Below are 22,716 nucleotides of genomic sequence, written 5' to 3'. Positions count from 1 at the left end.
CACTCTTAAAATTAATTCAGATTAAGGAATGGTGCAAATTCAAAGTGCAAGAGCTCCATATGAAGATAAGACCTACCACTGAATCTTGCAACACTTTGCTAGACACTCTCTCCCATGACCCCAGAGTCCTTTCCCTTGTGTTCCTTCAGCCTCTTTGCAGTCCGAGACCATTTTAACTTATTGTAGAAGTAGGATTTTGTAAAGACACTGCACCAAATGTTATTAATATCCCAATTCCCGTGAAAAGTCTCATGACCCACCTTCAGTAACTATGAATACTCAAGGCACTTCTTTTAAATTAAATGAATAAGAGAATCTCTAGCAGCACATTGCCTACAGTATTTAGCAAGGGCATTGTCTTGAACACCAAGAACATGGTTTAACCAGGGTGAAACTTTATTAAACAACACAAATGGGAACTATACAGCAATAACTTGTCCAGTGCAAATCATCGTTAGTATTGTAATCCATTCCACCTGATGAGAGGACTGCCATCAGCCTCTAGCTCAGTTAGCCTAGTCCCAGTACCGCTGTTGAGATCTTAACACTCCCCTCATCTGAGGGTTAAGAGGAGAGGGAAAAGCAGGGCTACTTGCTCACTGTACCAGACATTAGGACCTTAGTCCCATTCCCCACCTTCTTTAGGAGACGCCTTCTCCTACTCTATTTCCAATTCCAGTTTATCAGGGACCAACCCACTACTGAAGGATTACCAGCAATGGGCACCTACCAAGTTGCAACAAAGTGAATTTTACATACCTACCTGGTGCTGGGCAGCTAAGAGGAAGGTGAAATAACCCACCTTTCCCAGGCCAATCTGGCAGTGAGAAAAATTTCCTCCCTAGCCCCAAAGGCAGTTAGCATGATGCGAACAGCAAGGGCCCAAAAGACCTGGTCCTACTCTAATCAGAAGACAGAAGCTTTTCTTCCTGTGCAGAATGACCCCCCGGATTGGAAGAAGGATTCATAAATCCTCTCATTAAATGCATGGAAGCCAATAGGCTTTGCTGAACCCTTGTGTCCCCACCAATCAGCCAAGAGCACTCCTCAAAACCACAAGAAGACTGAATGCCTACGATGCAAATTCAAAACGCAAGAGTTCCATATGAAGACAAGACCTAACACTGAACCTTGCATATTCTATAATGGGGCCAACAGTTTTCTTCCCCTGCTGGTTCAGACAAAGACTGTCCTCCTAATTTCTAAGGCCACAAGGGGTCATTGGTTCAGTACTGATAGAGGGAGAATTCCATCTACTGCATCACCAACACCAATTTTTGTAGCACTTAAGATACTTCTTGAGGGCCTCCCATGCCAGATCTGATCCTCGCTTACCTTATGAGATGTAACGATATCACAATCAGAAAGCGCCAACTGCAATGTAATCAGCACATTTACAGGGGGGAAAAAACTGAGATTTGACAGCTTTTAGTAGAAGTGAGCTGTACATAAAGGATAGTGATGCTACTGCTGCCATGATAATAATTATACCTATTTGACTAGCAGCATAATATTTTAAACAGATGTTTCATCTTTCATATGAATGTAAAGCACACACTAAATTATAAATAACTTTAGACTTTCCACTTATTGTATATAGCATCTTTTATCCCAAGCACCAAGACGAAGTGTGAATGGCACATGAAAAATTGTAATACCGTATATACACGATCATAAGCTGGTTCATTTATAAGCTGACCCCCTCTTCGCTCCCCCCCCCCCCAAGATGGATAAGTAAAAATGGAAAATTTTTATAACCCGTTCATAAACCGACCCTATAATTCAGGGGTCAGCAAACTTTGGCTCCCGGGCCATCAGGATAAGCTGCTGGTGGGCTGAGATGGTTTGTTTACCTCGAGCGTCCACAGGCACGGAGGTAAACCTAAGTAAACAAAGTGTCCCGGCGCGCCAGCTCCTTACCCTGATGGGCCGGGACAGAAACTGGTGGGGAAATTTGGAGGCGGGGAGGGGAGAGAGAAGCTGGGAGTCAGAGGAGTAACCCCTGTGACCACCCCCCACATGACCCCACCCCTAGCCCAGGACCCCCACACTCTCCCCATTCCATCCCTTCCCACCTTATCTGGGGAGGGCCAGAGGAGGATGCCTGGCTGGAGCTGCTCCGGCAGGCTGGGCAGCGCGGCCACAGCCTGCTCCGGCGGGCCAGACCGGGCTGCGCGGCCGCAGCATGGTCCAGCGGGCTGGGCAGGGTGGCATGGCCGCAGTGTGCTCCAGCGGGCTGGGTGGCACGGCCACTGCCTGCTCTGGGGGGCGGGGCCGGGCGGCGCGGCCACAGCCTGCCAGCCCCGGAGCTACAGCTGCTTCAGAGGCTGGGGGGAGAACAGCGCGGCCAGAAGCAGAGAGACTCTGGCCCCGCCTCTTACCTTCTGGCTTTGCTGCCTCTCCTTGCTATCTCTGTTGGGGGGGGGGGAGGGCTGTGTCCCACCTCTTCCTCTCTATACCCATTCATAAGCCAACCCCCTTCTCTGGTGCTTCCCTTTTTTACTAAAAAAATTCAGCTTATGAATGAGTATATATGGTATTTTTTAACCATCTTGATATGAGCATTTTTAACATGCTTATACAAATTTCAGTCAACCTATTACATTTTTTGGAGTTAGAAAATTTGTTTTGTTTGAATACAGAATATACAGATTAAATATGTTGCTAAAATAAAATGAATTATTCATTAACAGTTCCAGGGTCCATGACAACACAAAATTGTAAATATTTTAAGATAATTGGGTGGGTGGGTGAGAGAGACACATTCTGAAAATTCTTTTAGCCTAAAATTTTCCATTTTTGATCTGTGTTGAAAGATATTTTGTTTGTTTTGGGGCAACTTTTGAAGAATCTATTCAGAATTTGTTGAGTTAAGGACAGTTTGGTTGTTTTTTTGTTTTTGTTTGGGGGGGGGGAGAAGGACTTTTCACACTGTTAAAACAAAAAACACTGTCACACTCCCTCTTCCCCTGACCCCCAAACACACACACAGAAATGTGTGAGCTTTCAAATTTGACATATAGTGTTCATTTTACAGTATATACTCCAAAAAGTTTGAAAAAACTGACTAATAATGAAGGGCCAAATCCTGCAGTTCTTACTCAGGCAAAACTCCCATTGAGTTTCAGTGAGTAAAGGACTTGGCCCAGAGGTACTCAAATGGTGCAGATGGACACCTGCTGCAGCTAGCCTCTCCATCTGCCCCAAATTTTCTTCTATGGAACAACCAAGTGATTCATGTCTCTCCTGCTCTCCCCAGTTCTACCAGTGAACTTTCAAGTTCATTTGTGCCCTGAGCACTTAAGTCTGTTCCTAGTCCACATGGCACTTAAACAACACAGAAATGTGTAAAACAAAACTATTTTAGCCCAAACCTTTCCCTTTTTTTGGAACATGGGTTCCCCAAACTTTTCCCAATCATGACTTTCTTTTTGATTGTCCAAACAATTATGGGAATGAATGAATGAATTAATATTTACAAATAATTCATAACACTGGGCCAAATTCAACAAAGCTGATACAGGGAGGCAAAACCTGCATCTCCTTGAGCCAGCTAAGCCCACTGCAAGAAGAAGAGATTCACCCTTCTTCAGGACAGACTAACTTCTTGGGGATTTATTGCCCCCCATAATGCTGTTAATCATTATTTTACAGTCTTCCTAATAATCACCTATCTAGATACTTACATGGCAGAATATTTGGATGGATCACACACAACAATGAACATACCCTCCCAACACTCTTGTGAGGTAGGGAATTATTGTTATCTTCGTTTTACAGAAAGGGAGGCAGGGCAGAGAGAGATTAAATGACGTACCCAGAATCACACAGATAGTCTCTGACAAAATTGGGAATTAAATCCAGATCTCCCAAGTCTCAGCCCAGAGTCTTGAACCACAAGGAATTCCATCTCAAAAAATTTCCCCCCAATCATAACAAAACGCACGCACACACAAAAATGTGGTGGGATCATGGTTATCAATCTAGCAGAGTTTTCTCTTTATGGGTCACTGTTTGAGACTAGGGCAGTCTAGCCAAGTAGAACCCTCATTGTGCTTGCATTGCCAAGTTCCCTATTTAATTCGAATGTTAGCTTGACAGCAGTTCTCACTCTCACTCTTCACAATTCCACTGTAAAATTATGGTACTTGTTTCTCTTCCAGATGACAAGAATCAAATGTGCTTGCGGCTGTCTTCCACAGTACCTATATCAAGGGGAACCCTAGCTCCCAGTTGGAACTCTTTACACCACTCCAGATTCTTTATCCTGCATAAAGTATGAACATATTTGAGTACCTCCACAATTTTTGCTGCATTCTGCAAATTCAAAGGTGTTTCCAAACCCCCGCTCCCACCCCACCCACAAATTAAGACCTCATCCTGCATAGTGATCTCTTGAGGGCAGATTAGAACCACTTAAATACAATCAAGTAAAAAAACCTGTCCTCCCTTTCTTTTTTAAAAAGGCAAGGAAATTAAATACATTTCTCAAGAAACACATGAACACTGTGTATGTGGAACAAGATCAAGTTCATTACTAAAAGAATACTCATTTTTACTCTACAAATTTATATTTCTTGAATGTACTTTTTTTGCATTTTACCCACACATGCACATGCTACTACACTCAAAACAAGCTCTCTTTTTAGGATGGCTATACCACAACTTAAACATGTTAGTTGAATGTAACAGTGTGCCAAGTTTTAAAATATTTATTTTGCCTGGCAAGAGGATCATTTACCTAAACCATGACTTTAGTTAACTTTGTACATCTCGAGTTGGTCAAAGTTTTACCAGCTTAGGAGCCAAGTTAGTGCTGAGTTCCAGTTATCCCTAGATACTCAGACAACGTCTTCAGGCATGATTTACTGAAACTGCCCTTCCATAAAAGATTCAGGAAAGGAAAACAAAAATCCATCAAATATGTGTGCTTGTTTTTTGCAATTTGCTTTTTTAAACTTTTACGCAAATATTAATACACTAAACTTACTGTATTCTGTCATTAGAACTATATTAAGTTTCCTTTATTTTTTCACTCTTTTTGCTTAGTTGTATTTTAAATTACTGTTTTATTAATTTTCACCCAATGTAATTGGTGAACTAAAACAGTCCAAGTGCTCAGATAACAGACTAATAAAATCAGTGGATTAAATTGCAAAGGCAGCTGGGTCACTCTACAAGCTTTCTGGTTAATAAATGTCAAGAGTACACATAGGCACAACTCATTCAAGACACTTAAATTAAGACTGCTATTTCTACTTATAATCAATCATTTCTTTTATATAAGTGTCAATCTTCGTGATGTGTACACTATTTCATAGAATTTAATACTATGTATAATGCATCACTTTTCAAATACCAAGAAAGGCTTTCAAACTATTAACTAAATGCTAAGCTAACAACTATTTATCTTCCAAAACAAGCCTGTTACATATGCATCAACTAAACCTCCAAAAATTCTATATATTAAAGAGTGAAAATGTCAACTGCACATTATAACTGTCAGAAAGCTTTACAAAAGATCTCTGTAATTATATCATCATAACATGTAAATTCTTATCACATTAGTCAATTTAAAGAGCAATGTGTTTCGTCTCAAATAGCTGATACTTTTTAATAGCACACACAGGGTTTATTATCCTTTCAAGTGACGACATCCATGACAAATATTTTTCCTCCCATGAAGACTCATGAGCAATTCTTCAAATTGAACTTATTTTCTTTGTTACTGACTGATCAGAATATTTCTAGCTAAAAATAAGGACAGAAAACTCTCGTTTTATTAGTCTTTGGCACTAGTTCTTCCTGGAAGAGAAGTTAATTTTTCTGTCATCCCTGGTCTAATTTCTAATGAAAGAAATAGTAAAGATTTAATAAGAGGAAGGAAAGTAAGTGTCAGCAAGAAATGGAACTGAGTGGATTCTAGATACCCATGGGAAACAAAATATATATTTCTGAAAGGGGGAAAAGATTGTTACTGTGTGGTGTTCAACTGTGTACTCTGAACATATGCAAAAGTAAAGGTTAAAACTGGCCAACAGGGTGGAGAAAACAAGATTTAAAAGTAACTTGGGAAAAAAATATGAGTGTGGGAAAATGAAAAATTTGGAAACATCTTCTAATCTTATATAATGCCAAACAGAATAGCTCAGGGAGTATTTAGTGTGTAAGGAGAAAAGAATGCATCTCATTTTAAATTAAAGCACAGAATAACCTTTGGAACAGTACTATTGAATAATACAAAATAAGTGGTTTATATAGCTTATGGCAGATTTAGAGTCAAACTGACAAAAAATATAGGATTATTCTATTAAGTCTATAATTCAGTGTTTTAGCTGATGTTCATATTATATTGATAAAGTTTGCCTTTGTAGCTTAGGCCTGATCTACACTTAAAAGTTAGGTTAACATAGCTACAGTAACAACAAGGAGTCTGGTGGCACCTTAAAGACTAACAGATTTATTTGGGCATAAGCTTTCGTGAGTTAAAACCTACAGTGCTCAGCCTCACATCCTGGAGCACCAGAATTAAGCCAACCTCTGGCTAAGAGACATGGATTACCAGTGCAACAGAAAAAGCCCTTCCATCACTGTAGGAAGCGTTTGCACTATGATGTAGCTGTGTCACTATAGTGACCATAATATAGACATGGCTGTTAATTTGCCCAACTCTAATCAAATGAAAAATAAACAAGTATGTAAGTCACCAAGTCATCCAAGTTTCTCTAACAGTATTTCAGTCCAAGGAAAATATTTTTAATCAGTTTTCTGTGTAAATTTAGGAAACTACATGTAGTCACTGTAAATTAACCTCAAAAGCACTGCACTTTTTAAAAAAATTAATGAAATTTAAATAAATGACATTTAACAGACTGCTTTTTCCAAATAGATGAACAGATGTTTGTTTTGGGGTTTTTTAAACCATGTAACAAATAAATAAATAAAATAATAAATAATATTGTCTAGCTCTTACATACACCCACAGATCTCAAACACTTCACAGAGGAGGTCAGTATCACTATCCCCATGTTACAGAAATGAAGGCATAGAGAGGGCAAGTGACTCGCCCAATGTCACCCAGCAGACCACTGGTAGAGCCAGAAATAGAACCCTTCTGAGGTTTTCTGAGTCCAGTGCTGTATATTCTACACTGTGCTGCACAATATAGGTATATAATACACAGAGGCTTCTAGCCATAAGGCTAGAAGAAACCTTGAGAGGTCATCTCTGCCCCCCCTTCCTGGTGCTGAGGCAAGATTAAGTATATCTAGACCATCCTTGACAGGTGTTTGTCTAACCTGTTCCTAATCTCCAATGACAGGGATTCCATAACCTTCCTAGGTAACCTGATTCAGTACTTAACAATCCTCATAGTTAGAAAACTTTTCCTAATATGTAACCTGAACTTCCCTTGCTTCCAAAACTAAGCTGATTACTATTTATCCTACCCTTGGCGGAGATGGAGAACAATTGATCATGATCCTCTTTATAACAGCCCTTAACATATTTGAAGACTGTTACCACATCCCCCTTCAGTCTTCTCTTCTCTAGACTAAACATACCCAATTCTTTCAAACTTTCTTCATAGCTCAGGTTTTCTAAGCCTTTTATCATTTCTGTTGCTGTCCTCTGAACTCTTTCCAATTGGTTCACATCTTTGTGTCGTGGCCAAAACTGGACATAGTGTTCCATCAGAGACTTTACTTGTGTCAAGTAGAGTGGAACAGTTACATCCCATGTCCTACACAACCCTCATGTTGATACACATCAGAATGACACTTGCCTTTTTCGCCAGAGCATCACATTGTTGACTCACATTCAATTTGTGATCCACTATAACCCCTAGATTCTTTTCTGCAGTACTGCTGCCTAATCAGTTATTTCCATTTTTTATTTGTGCATTTGATTTTTTTTCCTAACTGAACTGGTCTTTATTGAATTTAATCTTACTGATTTCAGACCAGTTCTCCAATTTATCAAGGTAATACTGAATTCTTAATCCTGTCCTCCAAAGTGCTTGCAACACCTCCCAACTTGGTGCTGTCCTCAAGGTTTATAAGCATACTCTCCACTCCATCATCCCAGTTGTTAATGCAAATATTGAATAGTACTGGACCCAAGACAGACCATTACTGGACCCCACTTGATATGTCCTCCCAGTTTGACAGCGAACCATTGATAACTACAGAGTGCAGTTTTTCAACCAGTTGTGCACCCATCTTATAGTAATTTGATCTTTCATATTTCCCTAGTTTGCTTATGAGATTATCATGTGGAACAGTGTCAAAAACTTACTAGAATCAAGATATATCACATCTACTGTTTCCCCCCATCCACTAGGCCAGTTATCCTGTCAAAGAAGGAAATTAAATTAGTTTGGCATGATTTGTTTTTCACAAATCCTTCTTAGCTATTACTTATCACCTTATTATCCTCCAGTTTTGAACAAAACAATTGTTTAATTTGTTCCAGAATCTTTCCAGGTGTCAAAGCAAGGTTAACTGGTCTATAATTCACTGGGTCTTCTTCTTGCTTATTTTTGACGATAAATACTATGTTTGCCCTTCACCTGTCCTCCACAAGCTCTCAAAGATATAATGCAATAATAATTTTTCATTTTCAGACTAAAATCATTTTTAAAATTAAAATTAAGGGCACCTTACAATTTTAATTTATGAATTTCTACCATGCCTATGGCTGTAACAATTAAACAAAACTAGACAATTCAATGTAAAAGCTAATTATTTTATAGGTTAATATTTTTTCAGCTCCTTAAAAAACACATTCCAATCCTGAATGAGTTCACATGCTCAATTCCATTTTCCTTGAATAAACACTGCAGAATATGCATACCCTGATTTTTAAACAACAATATTTACATAAAACTCTGAGAGGAGTTCTGATTGCAGTAAGCAGCTCAGGCAGTTTCTTCTTGTTTTGAGACTGGTAGCAGTGGCTGCTCAAAGGTCATTTGAAGGACTGTTGTTTAAAACTGGCTAATAGCCAGCAATGAAAATTTAAACTATCATCCTCCTAACTGATCAACAGAATAAAAACATCAGCAAACAGCACAGGTAAAATACTGGGAATTTTATATTTTAACAGGGTTTTTTTTTTTTTTTCCAGATTTAACCCTAAAATTAAGCCAATAGACTTTTGGATGCTCAAATAGGTACATAAATATATGCAGATTCCCATTTAAGTCTGGATACCTATATGTGCATCAAAACCAGGATTTAAATATTATTATGGGGCCCACATAAATATATATATTATGATGCATGTGCAGAAAGCTACCATAAGACAAAACTATGGTAGTGTTCCATACTGCAATAATTGCTATCATATAATCATACACTGATATTTAAATATTGGTATATTCTTTACATATATTTCTTCTGTTATGATTTTCTGAAATTTTTAGAAGTCTGCTTTTCAGACACCAAATGTAGCAAACAAATTACAAAGTTTAGAAGGCAAAAAGCACAAATGTTACCTTTATTCTAAAATTAAGTATGATTTAATCATTTATCATTAGCAACAACTTTTTATAACTGTATAATTTCCTCAATACCTGTTGCTTTTACTATCAACTTCATTCCCATCATATACTCTTTATGCACACAGAAATATGCACATCTCCCGTAAACTATGTTATCCTACTAATACTGTATGTGCTCATTTTTTAAAAATCTATTATATTTTGACAGGTTTTAGAATGAACAGATAATAGTTTTCCCTATTAAACTGTATTTAAAAATTGAGATTAAATTTTGTCATAACATGTAATGGTTAAAAAATAAAATGCAGATTTCCCTTTAACTGTTTTAATAGCACTACATGGAATTAATTTAATCTATGCAGTGACTCTCTTGCAGTACAAAATTATTCATTCTTATGGAATCAAGTTTGCAGTCCAAATCATGATCCAGAAAACAGTCAAATGAGAGCTATGAATTTTACACACTCTGCTTGCATTTTCGTGATATCCCCAAAAGAAAGGCAAACACTCAGATCTCTATCAAGCTGGCTTGTATCAGCTAAACTGGTCACTTTTTCACATCACAAGTGCTTAAACTAAACTTGCTATAGTTTGACCTTAAAATATTAAGCCACATAGATGACGTAGATATAAGTCCATAAAAATATTAAAAGATTAACATTTTAAGTTCTTAACTATGAAAAGAAATGCTAAATAGATTGTCCCTTATGTGCATGAATTAGAAGATTGTATGTGGTCATGTAATTAAAGACTATCTCCCAAATAATACAACCCAATTAAGAGAATTTATTTAACAATGCCCAACAGTGTGGTATCTAAATGTAACACATTGCTCCATGGTGGGACCTGAGATGCACCTAGCTACTCCTGCCTTAGCATCTCCCTCAGTGTTGGGTTGGAGGTCCAGCTCTCCCAGGCTAGCACCTGAGGAAGCATTTAATCAGTGGGTGAGCAAAGATGGTTACTCCGTCCACCTTAGAGTGGAAGGAGGTGATGGCCACTAGATGCACTCTGAGTGAGCTAGTAGATAGGCCCAATTGTTTTAGGGTCAATAGGTAGTTGAGAATTAGAGGTAGTGGGGCCACCTGTGGAGTAATCTGCTTGTTCTGGCACCAAATAGAGAATCGTTTCCACTTGTGGGTGTATGTCTTTCATGTGGTCAATTGCCAACTGTTCAGTAGTATGTCTTGCACTTCCTTCGAACAGTGAGCCTCAAGTCCCATCATCCATGGATTAGCCAGGACTTGAGATGGAGTATCGAGATGTTGGGGTGATGAAGGTGACCTGCATCCTGTGTCAACAGATGAGGCACAAGGGGAAGGGTTTGAGGTGGTCTCACCGCCATCTGTTTCAGGTATGGGAACCATGATTGTTTGGGCCACGTTGGTGCAATAAGGATGACCCTGGACCTGACTTGCTTGATCTTTTGGAGGACATGATGCAATAGAGGGACTGGGGGAAAGGCATACATTAATGGGACTTCCCATTTCATAAGGAAGTTGGCTCCCAGGGAATTGTGGCCCAATCCTGCTCATGGCAGTATTGCGGGCACTTGGCATTGTGTTTCATTGTAAAGAGATCTATTGAGGGGAATCCCCATTGTCTGAATAGAATTTTTATTATTCCAGGATCCATTTCCCACTCGTGGGTTAGTGAAAAGTTCCTGCCTAGGTCATCTGCTGTTGCATTCTGGCGTCCGGGCAGGTAAGATGCTATGAGGTCTATGTTGTTGGAGATGCACCAGTGCCAGAGGTGGACTGCTTCTGAACAGAGGGGGTAAGATCGGGCCCCTCCTTGGCGGTTTACATAAAACATAGTCACCAAGTTGTCCATAAGAATCTGTACAGTCCTGTCGTGGATCGGGGGAGAAAGTGTTGGCAGATATTTCGGACCGCTCTTAAGAACATGGGGGGAGGGATAGCTCAGTGGTTTGAGCATTGGCCTGTTAAACCCAGGATTGTGAGTTCAATCCTTGAGGGGGCAATTCAGAGATTTGAGGCAAAATCAGTACTTGGTCCTGCTAGTGAAGGCAGGGGGCTGGACTCGATGACCTTTCAAGGTCCCTTCCAGTTCTAGGAGATAGGATATCTCCATATGCAATATGATCATATGGGGTCAGACCAAAGGTCCATCTAGCCCAGTATCCTGTCTTCCGACATTGGCCAATGCCAGGTGCCCACACAGAATGAACAGAACAGGTAAACATCAAGTGATCCATCCCCTGTCGCCCATTCCCCACTTCTGGCAATAGATTTTCTATTAAATCTTGTAAGAACATTTTAGCTCATATTTTTTTAAGTGAGTTAGTGACCACAATACATTTTTAAAATTTGGCTGAGCAATATTTTGAGTAATATAAAAATATGCACAAATCCACAACAAAATTATCAATAAGAACCAGACAACTGAATCTCCTCTTTTCAGTTGTAAAAGTCAAATATATTACTGGTCACAGAGGCATCCTAAATGTCCAATGTCAATTCAATGATAAAAAAAACTGTATCCCTTATGACAGTAGGCTCTGGATGTGAGTAATGCTGCTATCATTAAGGGTAGGTCTTTACTACACAATTAATCTGGCTGCACTGACACCCAGGTCTGAGCAACCAGGTTAGCCTTGCCTAGGTACAAGCATTCCCACAACAAAGCACTACTAACTTTACTAAGCCCTCACTGTTTCTGAACTTGCCAATTTGTCTCTGAGGGTATAGCCCATGATTCTTTGTGACACTCTAGGATTTTTCCCATTCACTACTGACAATACTGGGAGAACTTGTTTGTCCTTCAGGAGGAATTGTGGGAAGGGGGGGGACTTGAGGCAACTCAAGGGGAGGACTATCAGCACTGGAGTGATTTTGCTCGTGTCCTCACTGCAGAATAAGCAGGCTCCAGCCTGACTTAAAGGAGAACCAGAGCTCTAACTTATAACCACAGCCAAGTAAGATAGCCTGGGCTTAAAACACCTCCAAACCAGAGTCAGAGGTTTTTCTGTGTGGACAGTAGGGGGTCTTGGACTAAAACCTGCCTAAAACCTGCAGTGACCCTAAATATCACATGTTGACACCACAGCATCTAAAACCAGTAACTAGCATTTTTAATTATCTTGTAGGCACACCTAGCATTAGACATGAACAACAGTTATATTAACTAATAACTTTTTTAAAAGTTGTTGAAAAATTGGAAAGGATGCAAAAAAGAGGCATGAAAAATGATCCAATGGCTGGGAAAAAATGCCTTGTAGTGAGATTTAAAGAGCTCAATCTGTTGAGCTTATCAAAAAGGAGCTCATGAGGTAACTGAATTACACAAAGAAAATACCATTCACTAATAGACTCTTTAATATAGTTCAGAAAGATATAACAAAATCCAATAGCTGGAAGCTGAAGCCAGACAAATTTAAAACTAGAAATAAGGCATACATTTTTAAACAATGAGGGTAATTTGCCTTTCAAACACACTCTCAAGGGAAGTGGCAGGTTTTCCATCTCTTGAGGTCTTCAAATCAAGACTCGGTGCCTTTTGAGAAGATGTGCTTTAGTTAAGTTATTGGACTCAATACTAGGGTAACTGAGTGAAATTGTATGGCATGAATTATACACAAAGTCAAATTAGATTTAAGAGTCCCTTCTGGCCATAAACTCTATGAATCTAGAATGCTAGGAAGCACCATCAACATTTACCAGCTACTGCTTGTACATTATCTAGCATCAGCATTAGATGACAGAACTGCTGCTAGTTAGAGAAAGAAGAGACTTGTAAATGGGAGATGGTAAGGTAGTGGGATGATAAAATATAGAAAACAGGAGAGAAAAAGAAAAACAGAAGACAAAAGTGGAGAGGCAGAAACAACACTGGGGGGGAGGGAGGACTATCCCACTACAACCACCACCACTAATGCTGCCTTCAGTAGAGCAATCTTAGGAAACAGATGGCAGGTCACCTGATGCAAGCTGAGACAAAACTATTACGAACCTTAATATTTTCCTTTGCAGACTGGTGTCCCTTTTTGCCAAATTTCTGAAGTGAAACCTAAGTATGTGTGGTTGTCTCTCTAAAGGTCAGAGTGCACCAAAATTCACTAAGTGACTCATTATTCACAAGTCCTGTAAATTTACCAAAATAGTTTGGAAGAAGTTTCTGAAAATGGCTCTCTGAACAACAGCCAAACCAAAGAGTACGAAAAAAAACTCTCACAAGCATCCCATGGCAATACTTCAGACAACTGCAAAATACCAAGATGAAATATATATAGTGCAGTAAATCTTAATTCTAGTACTGTTAACTGCCAAAAAACAACAGCTTTCACAGTAAAATTTAATTTAGCATCAAAAAACAAAATTATGTCTGATTAATCAATATGCCTCCTACACACTAATTAATCATGTCTATAGTCACATGTAAATTTAGTATTATTTATAATATTTATTACAAATATCCTTTACCTACATTTGTTTAGGTGATTAACTCTTCAACCATCTGAATACCTAATGGCAGAACATTCAGAGAACAGGCTCTAATGTTCACTTCAGATGCATCCAGCTGTTCCTGATGTAAAACAGGGCTGTACAAAAATAATGCAGCTCTGACAACGCCAAAGTTATTCTGTTCAAGTGTTCTAGATAAGCAATTGGAGGCATATCACTAACTCCAAATAGCTAATAAATTTAAAAATACATAGGACCTGATTTTCAGAGCTGCTGAACTCCAACAGTTGCCACTGACAGCAAATGGAGCTGCAAGTGCTTAGTACCTCTAGGGGGGGAAAAGCCATAAACTTTTCCATGAAAAGGTAGTACATGGATTATTGTGCATATATTATAAACCACATCAAACCTTTTAATAGGCGCTTATTGTCAGATAGGCTGTAAAATGCTTTACTGAACACTAGAAATAGTATAAAATGAACACATCCAATGACCATTTCCAATAAAGCAGAGACTACATCTTTCACATTACTTTGTTACTAATTGTATATTAATATAATAAAAACAACTGAAATCAGCTTCAGCTAGATATGTTCTCCAAATTCTAATTTTAAAATGATCAAAAATTGTCACTTTTACCATGATCTCTTATTTTCTGATTACTGCAATTTATCATATGTTGAGTAAGCTGGCTAAGGCTGCTGTTACAAGGATGTTGGTTCTATGATGAGGCAGGTGGAATAGTTTAGGACTCACACCAGATCACATCTAGGTTCAGTAACTTGAAAACATAAAACTTAAGTAGCCTATCCTCTGATAAACATAGAGGAAGAACAAGTGCTTGAATCTCATGGTCTATTCCACCAACACACAAGATATAATACTACTAAGACGTTATAGTACTCTGCAAAACCTAAATAGTCTATCAGGAAGGTGATTAAGTTGTAAAGAAAAGATTTATTGCACTATTCAAAACTAAAATTGATGCATAAATACTTTTCTGTTCCTCACTTTCCCAACCTGTAAAAGTGAGCTAACTATAATTACCCTTCTTTATAAAATGCTTTGAGAGCTGTGTAGAAAAGCATTTTAAGAGCTAGGTATTATTAAATATTGAAAAAAATCAGGCTTCCTTTCTTTCACTACTAATTTAAAAATTGTAACAAATTTTATAAAGAGATAAACAACACCTACCATTATATCCAGTAATGAATAAATATATCTTATCTTTAAAACCAACATTAACATGTGGGCCTTGTATTGAAAATAGAAATCAACTGAAAACCTGGCTTCTGGTGCCATCAGTTGGAGGCAGGAAGTGCTTTCTCTCACACTCCAGTCACTATTCACTTAGAAATAACATGTTAACATTAGGGCTGTCGATTAATTGCAGTTAACTCACACAATTTACTAAAAAAAAGTAATAAAGATTTAAAAAATTAATTGTGATTAATCGCAGTTTTAATTGCACTGTTAAACAATAGAATACCAATTGAAATTTATTAAATATTTTGGATGTTTTTCTACATTTTCATATATATTGTATTCTGTGTTGTAACTGAAATCAAAGTGTGTATTCTTTATAATAAGTATTTGCACGGTAAAAATGATAAAAGAAATAGTATTTTTCAATTCAACTCTTACAACTACTGTAGTGCAATCTGTCATGAAAGTGCAAATTACAGATGTAGATTTTTTTTTTTTACATAAGTGCACTCAAAAACAAAACTATGTAAAACTTCAGAGCCACAAATCCACTCAGTCCTACTTCTTGTTCATTCAATCACTCAGACAAACAAATTTGTTTACATTTACAGGAGATAATGCTGCCCTCTTCTTATTTACAATGTCACCAGAAAGTGAAAACAGGCATTTGCATGACACCTTCGTAGCCGGCACTGCAAGGTATTTACATGCCAGATATGCTAAACATTCGTATGCCTCTTCATGCTTCGGCCACCATTCCAGAGGACTTGTTTCCATGCTGATGACGCTTGTTAAAAACATAATGCATTAATTAAATTTGTGACTGAACTCCTCGGGGATAATTTTATGTCCCGTCTATTTTACCCGCATTCTGCCATATATTTCATGTTATACCAGTCTCAGATGAAGACCCAGCACATGTTGCTGATTTTAAGAACACTTTCAAAGCAGATCTGACAAAACACAAAGAAGGTACCAATGTGAGATTTCTAAAGATAACTACAGCACTCAACCCAAGGTTTAAAAATCTGAAGTGCTTTCCAAAATCTGAGAGGGATGAGGTGTGGAGCATGCTTTCAGAAGTCTTAAAAGAGCAACGCTCCGATGCGGAAACAACAGAATCCAAATCACCAAAAAAGAAAACCAACCTTCTGCTGGTGTCATCTGACTCAGATACTGAAAATGAACATGCGTTGGTCCGCACTGCTTTGGATTGTTATCGAGCAGAAGCTATCATCAGCATGTCCTCTGAAATGGTGGTTGAAGCATGAAGGGACATATGAATCTTTAGGGCATTTGGCACATAAATATCTTGCGATGCTGGCTACAACAGTGCCATGTGAACACCTGTTCTCACTTTCAGGTGACATTGTGAACAAGAAGCGGGCAGCATTATCTCCTGCAAATATAAACAAACTTGTTTGTCTGAGTGATTGGCTGAACAAGAATTAGGACTGAGTGGACTTGTAGGCTATAAAATTTTACATTGTTTTGTTTTTGAATGCCTTTTTTTTTACATAATTCTACATTTGTAAAGTCAACTTTCTTGATAAAGAGATTGCACTACAGTACTTGTATTAGCTGAATTGAAATATACTATTTCTTTTGTATTTTTACAATGCAAATACTTGTGATCAAAAATAAATGCAAAGTGAGGCACTGTACACTTTGTATTCTGTGTTGTAATTGAAATCAATATATATAAAAAAGGTAGAAAACACCAAAAATATTTAAATAAATGGTATTCTATTACAAATTAACAGCACAATTAATTACGATTCTTTTTTTAATTGCTTGACATCCCTAACAAACAAACATGAAAAAAGCATGAACAAAGGTCCTAATTAACATGAAAAAAGCAAACAAGATTCGTAATTAATACAACGCGGTTTGGAGGGATGGGGAATGGGAGACAGAAAATATGAGCGGGATAATCAATATTGGTGTCACATCTAATTTACAGGAAAAGATAAAATGTCCTCCTCTCTCTTCCCAAATTGGGACCCAATACAGAAATCTGAGCTCTAGGCTGCACAATCTATGTGTGTAGGACCCAAATGGCAAAGGAACACCTAAGCAGTAGAAAGGCAAACTTTATTGGCAAAGGCAGAATTCCATTCTACGAAGAGGCTGCCATATCAGAAACAAACCATCAGATATGGGGGCGGGAAATATTCTGAGTCCTACACCCTTCATTGACACAAGAAATAATTCAGTGGGAATGGAATAATTTTATGATGCTTTCCTTTATTACAATCCCCAAAGCAGTGAGTGAATCCGAAAGTCTACCAATGGCACCAAGAATCTTAGATGCGTACTTTTTTTGGAACAGCATATTATACATTGAAAGGAAATAATATAAAGCAACGCTATTCATATATTTAGCAACTAGAGTTGAGAAAAATTCAGAATTTCTGCCCTGTGGGAAATTTTGATATTTCAACTTTGTTTTCATCCCAATTTGGGACGAAACATTGAAATATTGAAAATTTTTGCAGAATGATATTTTAAAAAACAATTTTGATTTAGGAATGTTAAAGTGCTTTGACATTTTTGATCTAAATGAAACACTTTAACATTCCCAAACTGAAATGTTTTGCTTCGGGTTGTTGAACTACATTTCCTTATTGTGGTGTACTGCCTAATGGAAGTTGTAGTTTGGGAACCCAATGCTCCTATTCTCCCCTACATGCCAGGCTCTCTGTCCAGACTACATCTCCCATGATACGTGTGAACTCATGTAAATCTCATTATGCACCATGTAACTGGTGAGAGGGGAATCTGCACTTTACCTTGGGACATTTAGTCCTCCAGAGATCCCTGCCCACAGAAGAATATGGGGTCCAAATTACAACTCCTGTGAATCAATTTGACACATTAGGGAAATGGATACATTTTCTACGAAAAATTACATTTTGATTTTATAGAAACTATTTTTCTTTCAAAAAATAATTCTGATGGAAAATTGCCAACCAGTTCTCTCTATAGCTGATTTATGAATAGAAAACTGATATAGTACAAAAGCTTGGCTGTATTTTTACTAGTATAAACAGATTATTGGAAAACAATAGCATCTGTATCAGAAATATTAGGTACTGAGTATTATCAAGCACAGGAAAAATCAGTTACTCATCTGTCCTTTAACTTTGCTGCTGTTCAAGATGTGTTGCACATGTCCATTCCACTTCAGGCATTTGCACACCCAGTGAACCAGTGTTGGAGATTCGCCAGTCAGAGATTTTTTTCCTTAGCGGTACTAGTTGGGGTGGTGCATGCACCCTCTGTTGCCTCATGTTGCTGCACAATGGTATAAAGCAGCAATTCTCAAACTGGGGTCCTCCAAGGGATCCACAAGTCATGTGCAGGACTGCTGGCCCCGCTGATCAACTCCTCCCTCTCCCTCCCAGTGCCTCCTGCATGCTTCAGAACAGCTGTTCAGTGGCATGCAGGAGGCGCTAGGAGGTAAGGGGAGGAGCAGGGATGGGGCACGCTCGGGGAAGGGGGAGGAAAGAGATGGGGAAGAGCTTCAGCGGGGGCGGGAAGAGGTGGGGCGAGGGCTGGGACTGAACAGGGGTTGAACATCCCCGGGGGAAAATTAGAAGTTGGCTTGGGGATCCATGAAAAATTGTAAATCAAAGTGGGGGTCCTCAGGTTCCTAAAGTTTGAGAACTGCTTGCATAAAGGGTAGAGTCATCCCCTGACACTTCTCTCTTCATTTTTAATCCGACAGAATCCATAATAGAGAGAAAGGAGAGTGGGCCAAGGAATGGACATGTGCAACACATCTCCAAGAACAGTTACAGGACAGATTAGTAACCATTTCTTCTTCTTCAAGTGATTGCACATGTCCACCATTCCACTTCAAGTGACTCACAAGCAGTTCAAACCAGAGGCAGGCTCAGAGTCTACCTGAACAGTGACTGAGACTACATATCCAAATTTAGCATGGTCTCTGGAATGCTGAGATATAGCATAATGCATCATAAAGGTATGACCCAACAAGCAGGCTGCAGCCCTATAAATGTCTGCTTTAGGCACTTGAGCTAGAAAATCTGCTGCAGTTGCTTGAGATCTTATCGAGTGTGCTATCATCTTGCTTGACAGGGTTATACTGACAACGTCATAGCACATGTATATGCAGGAGGAAATCCATGACAAGATCCTCTGTGTCTAAACTGGAAGACCTTCGTCCTCTCTGCAACTGCCACAAACATTTGAGATGAGGACAAAAGCAATCTAGTCCTATCCAAGTAAAAAGTTAACGCCTTTCCAACATCTAAGGTATGGAGTCTTTCCACAGCCTTATTAGAATGAGGCTTAGGAAAGAAAGTTGGTAAATTGATTGAGGTAGAATTCCAGTACTACATTAATCAAAAATGTTGGATGCAGGCCTAAGTACACTTTGTCCTTATGAAAGACTATGTACGGAAGCTCATAACTAAGGCTCATAACTCCCCCAACCCTGATTGCATAGGTAATTGCTCACAAAAACACTATTTTCATAGATAGATGAAGTAAAGAGCAGATAGCCATTGGTTCAAAGGGAGGACCCATCAATTTGGATAACCCAAGATTCAAATCCCAGGGAGGGACAGGATCTGCCACCTAGGGATATAATCTGTCCAGGACCCTTGAGAACCTAATTGACAAGGGATTGGAGAATAGCGAACGACTTGCAATTAAAGGATGGAAAAAGGAGATTGCGACATACTATACCTTGGGGGAAGGATCTTGTAACCCTCATATTCTTCATTTACATATAATTGTGATATTGCATATAAAGCATGCCATGTGAGGTATCTGAGGAAAGGTTATGATCTGCTGAAAGTCATTTTTCTATCCATATATATCAATGCACATGAAGTTATGAGAATTGTGTTGTATGGTTGTCACTAAAACATGGTATAAGTTGGGGAATCAGCTAGATATTAGCTCCCCAAGAGGCAACAGCAAGGAAAGTAGCCAATGCCTGGATGGGATGTCAAACAGCCCATCAATAGCCATTGTCCAGCAAGGAAGCTACAATTCAATGAATCATCTGCATGAGGCCATACCAGGGGAATTGCTCAACCTTCCCTGGAGACTCAGCAATGCCCCCCAAACATGTCTGGACTTGTGCTCCCCAAGCACATGGGACTGAGGGTATAAAACAGAACACAGGGGCCTCATGCTTGGCCTTTCTCCTGCCCCCACCTTTCCTGCAAGCAACCAAAACACTCAGAAGAAGACTGAAGTCTTCAACAGAGGATGGCGGCCCAGGTTTAAGGGACAAACCTGTATATTAAGGACTGCAATATCCAATGGGGGTGAGAAAAACTGCTTAATCTAGATGTTGCCCAGTCTAATAGGGTTGAGAGTTTAGACTGCATGCTTATATTTTCTCTTCTTTTGGTAACGAACCGACTTTTTGCCTATCACTTAAAATCTCCCTTTTGTAGTCAAATTTGTTTAACTGTTTATCTTTACCAGTGAGTTTGCCTGAAGTGTTTGGTAATCTGCTAAGGTTTCCAAAGGCTGGTGTATGTCCACTTTCCATTGATGAAGTGGTGAACCAATTAATAAATATGCACTGCCGATCTTGAGCAGTGCAAGACAGTATATTCCTGAGGTACAGTGCTAGGAGGGATTTGGTTCTGGTGCCTCTCTGTGATTCATGAGTGGCTCTGGGAGCATTCATGCAATCTAGCTGGCTGTGGGTCTCCACATGCAGTTGTACTGAGTGATAACAGCACCTGGAGGGGCTTGCTACTTATCACTAGCAAGGCATTGTGAGAGACAGCCCGGCTGGAGAGTTAAGAGGGTACAGCAGTCCCATGGTCCCAGGCTGCACCCCGGGGAGTCCATCAAGATAACTCCCAGGTGAACCCTGATTGAATCAACAGATAGGCCTTGTTGTTTCAGATGGAACAAATAATCCAGAACATGCTGTATAAAAGCGTGGACAGGCAAAATATGTTCTTTTCTCCGAGACCATGAGGAGAATGGCTTCCACTTTAATAGGCACATCTGTCTTCTGTAGAAGGCTTTCTGCTATTCAGGAGAACGTTTTTCCACATTCTCTGAACAGACTGCCTCCTGAGGCATTAACCATGGAGCAGCCAGGCCAGGAGACAAAGAACATCTGAGCTGGTATGAAGCAGGCAACTGTGGCCTTTGAGATCAGATCCAGTTCTAGAGGAAATGTCAAGGGAGGCCTGGTGGAGAGGGTCTGCAGAGTTGAGAAACAAAGCTGACGAGGCCATGCTGGTGCTATGAGGACTGATTAATCCTGAGAAATAGTCTGGGAAAGAGCATAACAGGATGGCAAGCATACAGTAGTTTGTCTTGCCAGGCTAAGAGGAAAGCATCTGTGAGAGATCCCTGACTGTGACCTGCTCTTTAGTAGACGAGTTGGCACTTCCTGTTGTGGAATGCAGCAAACAGGTAAGCAAACAGTAAAGGGAACTCCCTATGCCTGGAAAATGAGTCTTAATATATCTAGCTTGAGAGACCTGTCATGATCTCTGCTGAAAGATCTGCTCAAGCAGTGTGCCAAACTGCCATGAATCCCCAACAAGTGTGATGCTTTGAGGTGAATTGTCTTGGTGATACAAAACTCCCAAAGCTGTATCACCTGTTGACATGCAATCTGACCTTGTCCCTCCCTGTCTGTTCATGTAGTTGTAGAAAATTGCTGCTGTGCTGTCCATGGGGACATGTAGAGTCTTTTCCTTGATGTGGGGGAAGGAAGCCTGACATGCCAGATAAATGTATGGGAGTTGAAGGCCATTCATGTGGAGAGCTCAATCTTGATGTAACCAGAGATGTTGAGTCTGCAGGTTCCCTAGCCCCTTAAACTAGAGAAGAAGTGTCTGTAATCAGGGTCAATGTGTGTATGTGATCCATCCACCACCCCAAGAAAGTTAGCACTCCTGCAGGCATTCAAACCAGCATGGCTAATGGGGGGTGAGCTGGGGAGTATACTGAGCTTACCCAGCTCTGCAATACCCTGAGACAAAGTCTGGCACACCAAATCACATACATGGAGAAAGTCACATGCTCCAGAAACATCAGATAGCCATTTCTTCAGACGTAAAAAGCCCATCCTGCATGATGGGAAGACCTAACATTGTCTGAAATCTGGTTTGAGACAGGAAAACCCCGGCTACCATAGAAACCAGGCTCACTCCTATTAATTCTATCTCCTGAACTGGGGGAGAAGACTGACTTGTCCTTGTTGATCAGGAGAACTAGAACTTTGAAAAGGGACCAGATATTGACCACACTGCATCCTACCTGTCCCCTGGACCAACACTTTACCAGCCAGTCGTCCAGGTATAGAAATACCTGTGTTCGCTTAGAAACCAGTCACCACCCCCATGCATTTTGTAAACACTCTCAGAGCCAAAGGACAAGACTGTAAACTGATAATGGGTGTTGACTAGAAATCTTAGGAATCTCCCATGGTTTTGTGGTTTCAATCACATGAAAATATGCATCCCTGAAGTCGAGGGCAAGGTCACCAGCATCCAGGAATGGGATAATGGAGGCGAAGATGACCGTGCAAGACTTTAATATCTTTATACATTTGTTCAGCTCTCAAAG

At 39.5% G+C, this 22,716-nt stretch overlaps 1 protein-coding gene across 32 annotated transcripts in view; it reads right to left on the bottom strand.

The window, feature by feature from the left end:
• VPS13B (vacuolar protein sorting 13 homolog B) overlaps positions 1 to 22,716 on the bottom strand; it is a 943,390-nt gene that overhangs the window by 858,902 nt on the left and 61,772 nt on the right. The window lies entirely within an intron of this gene.

This window comes from Chrysemys picta, chromosome 2 (genome assembly GCF_011386835.1).
Source record: "Chrysemys picta bellii isolate R12L10 chromosome 2, ASM1138683v2, whole genome shotgun sequence".
Lineage (NCBI taxonomy): Eukaryota > Metazoa > Chordata > Testudines > Emydidae > Chrysemys > Chrysemys picta.
Note: the sequence above shows the minus strand (reverse complement) of the source record. Positions and strands in the feature narration are given on the sequence as shown.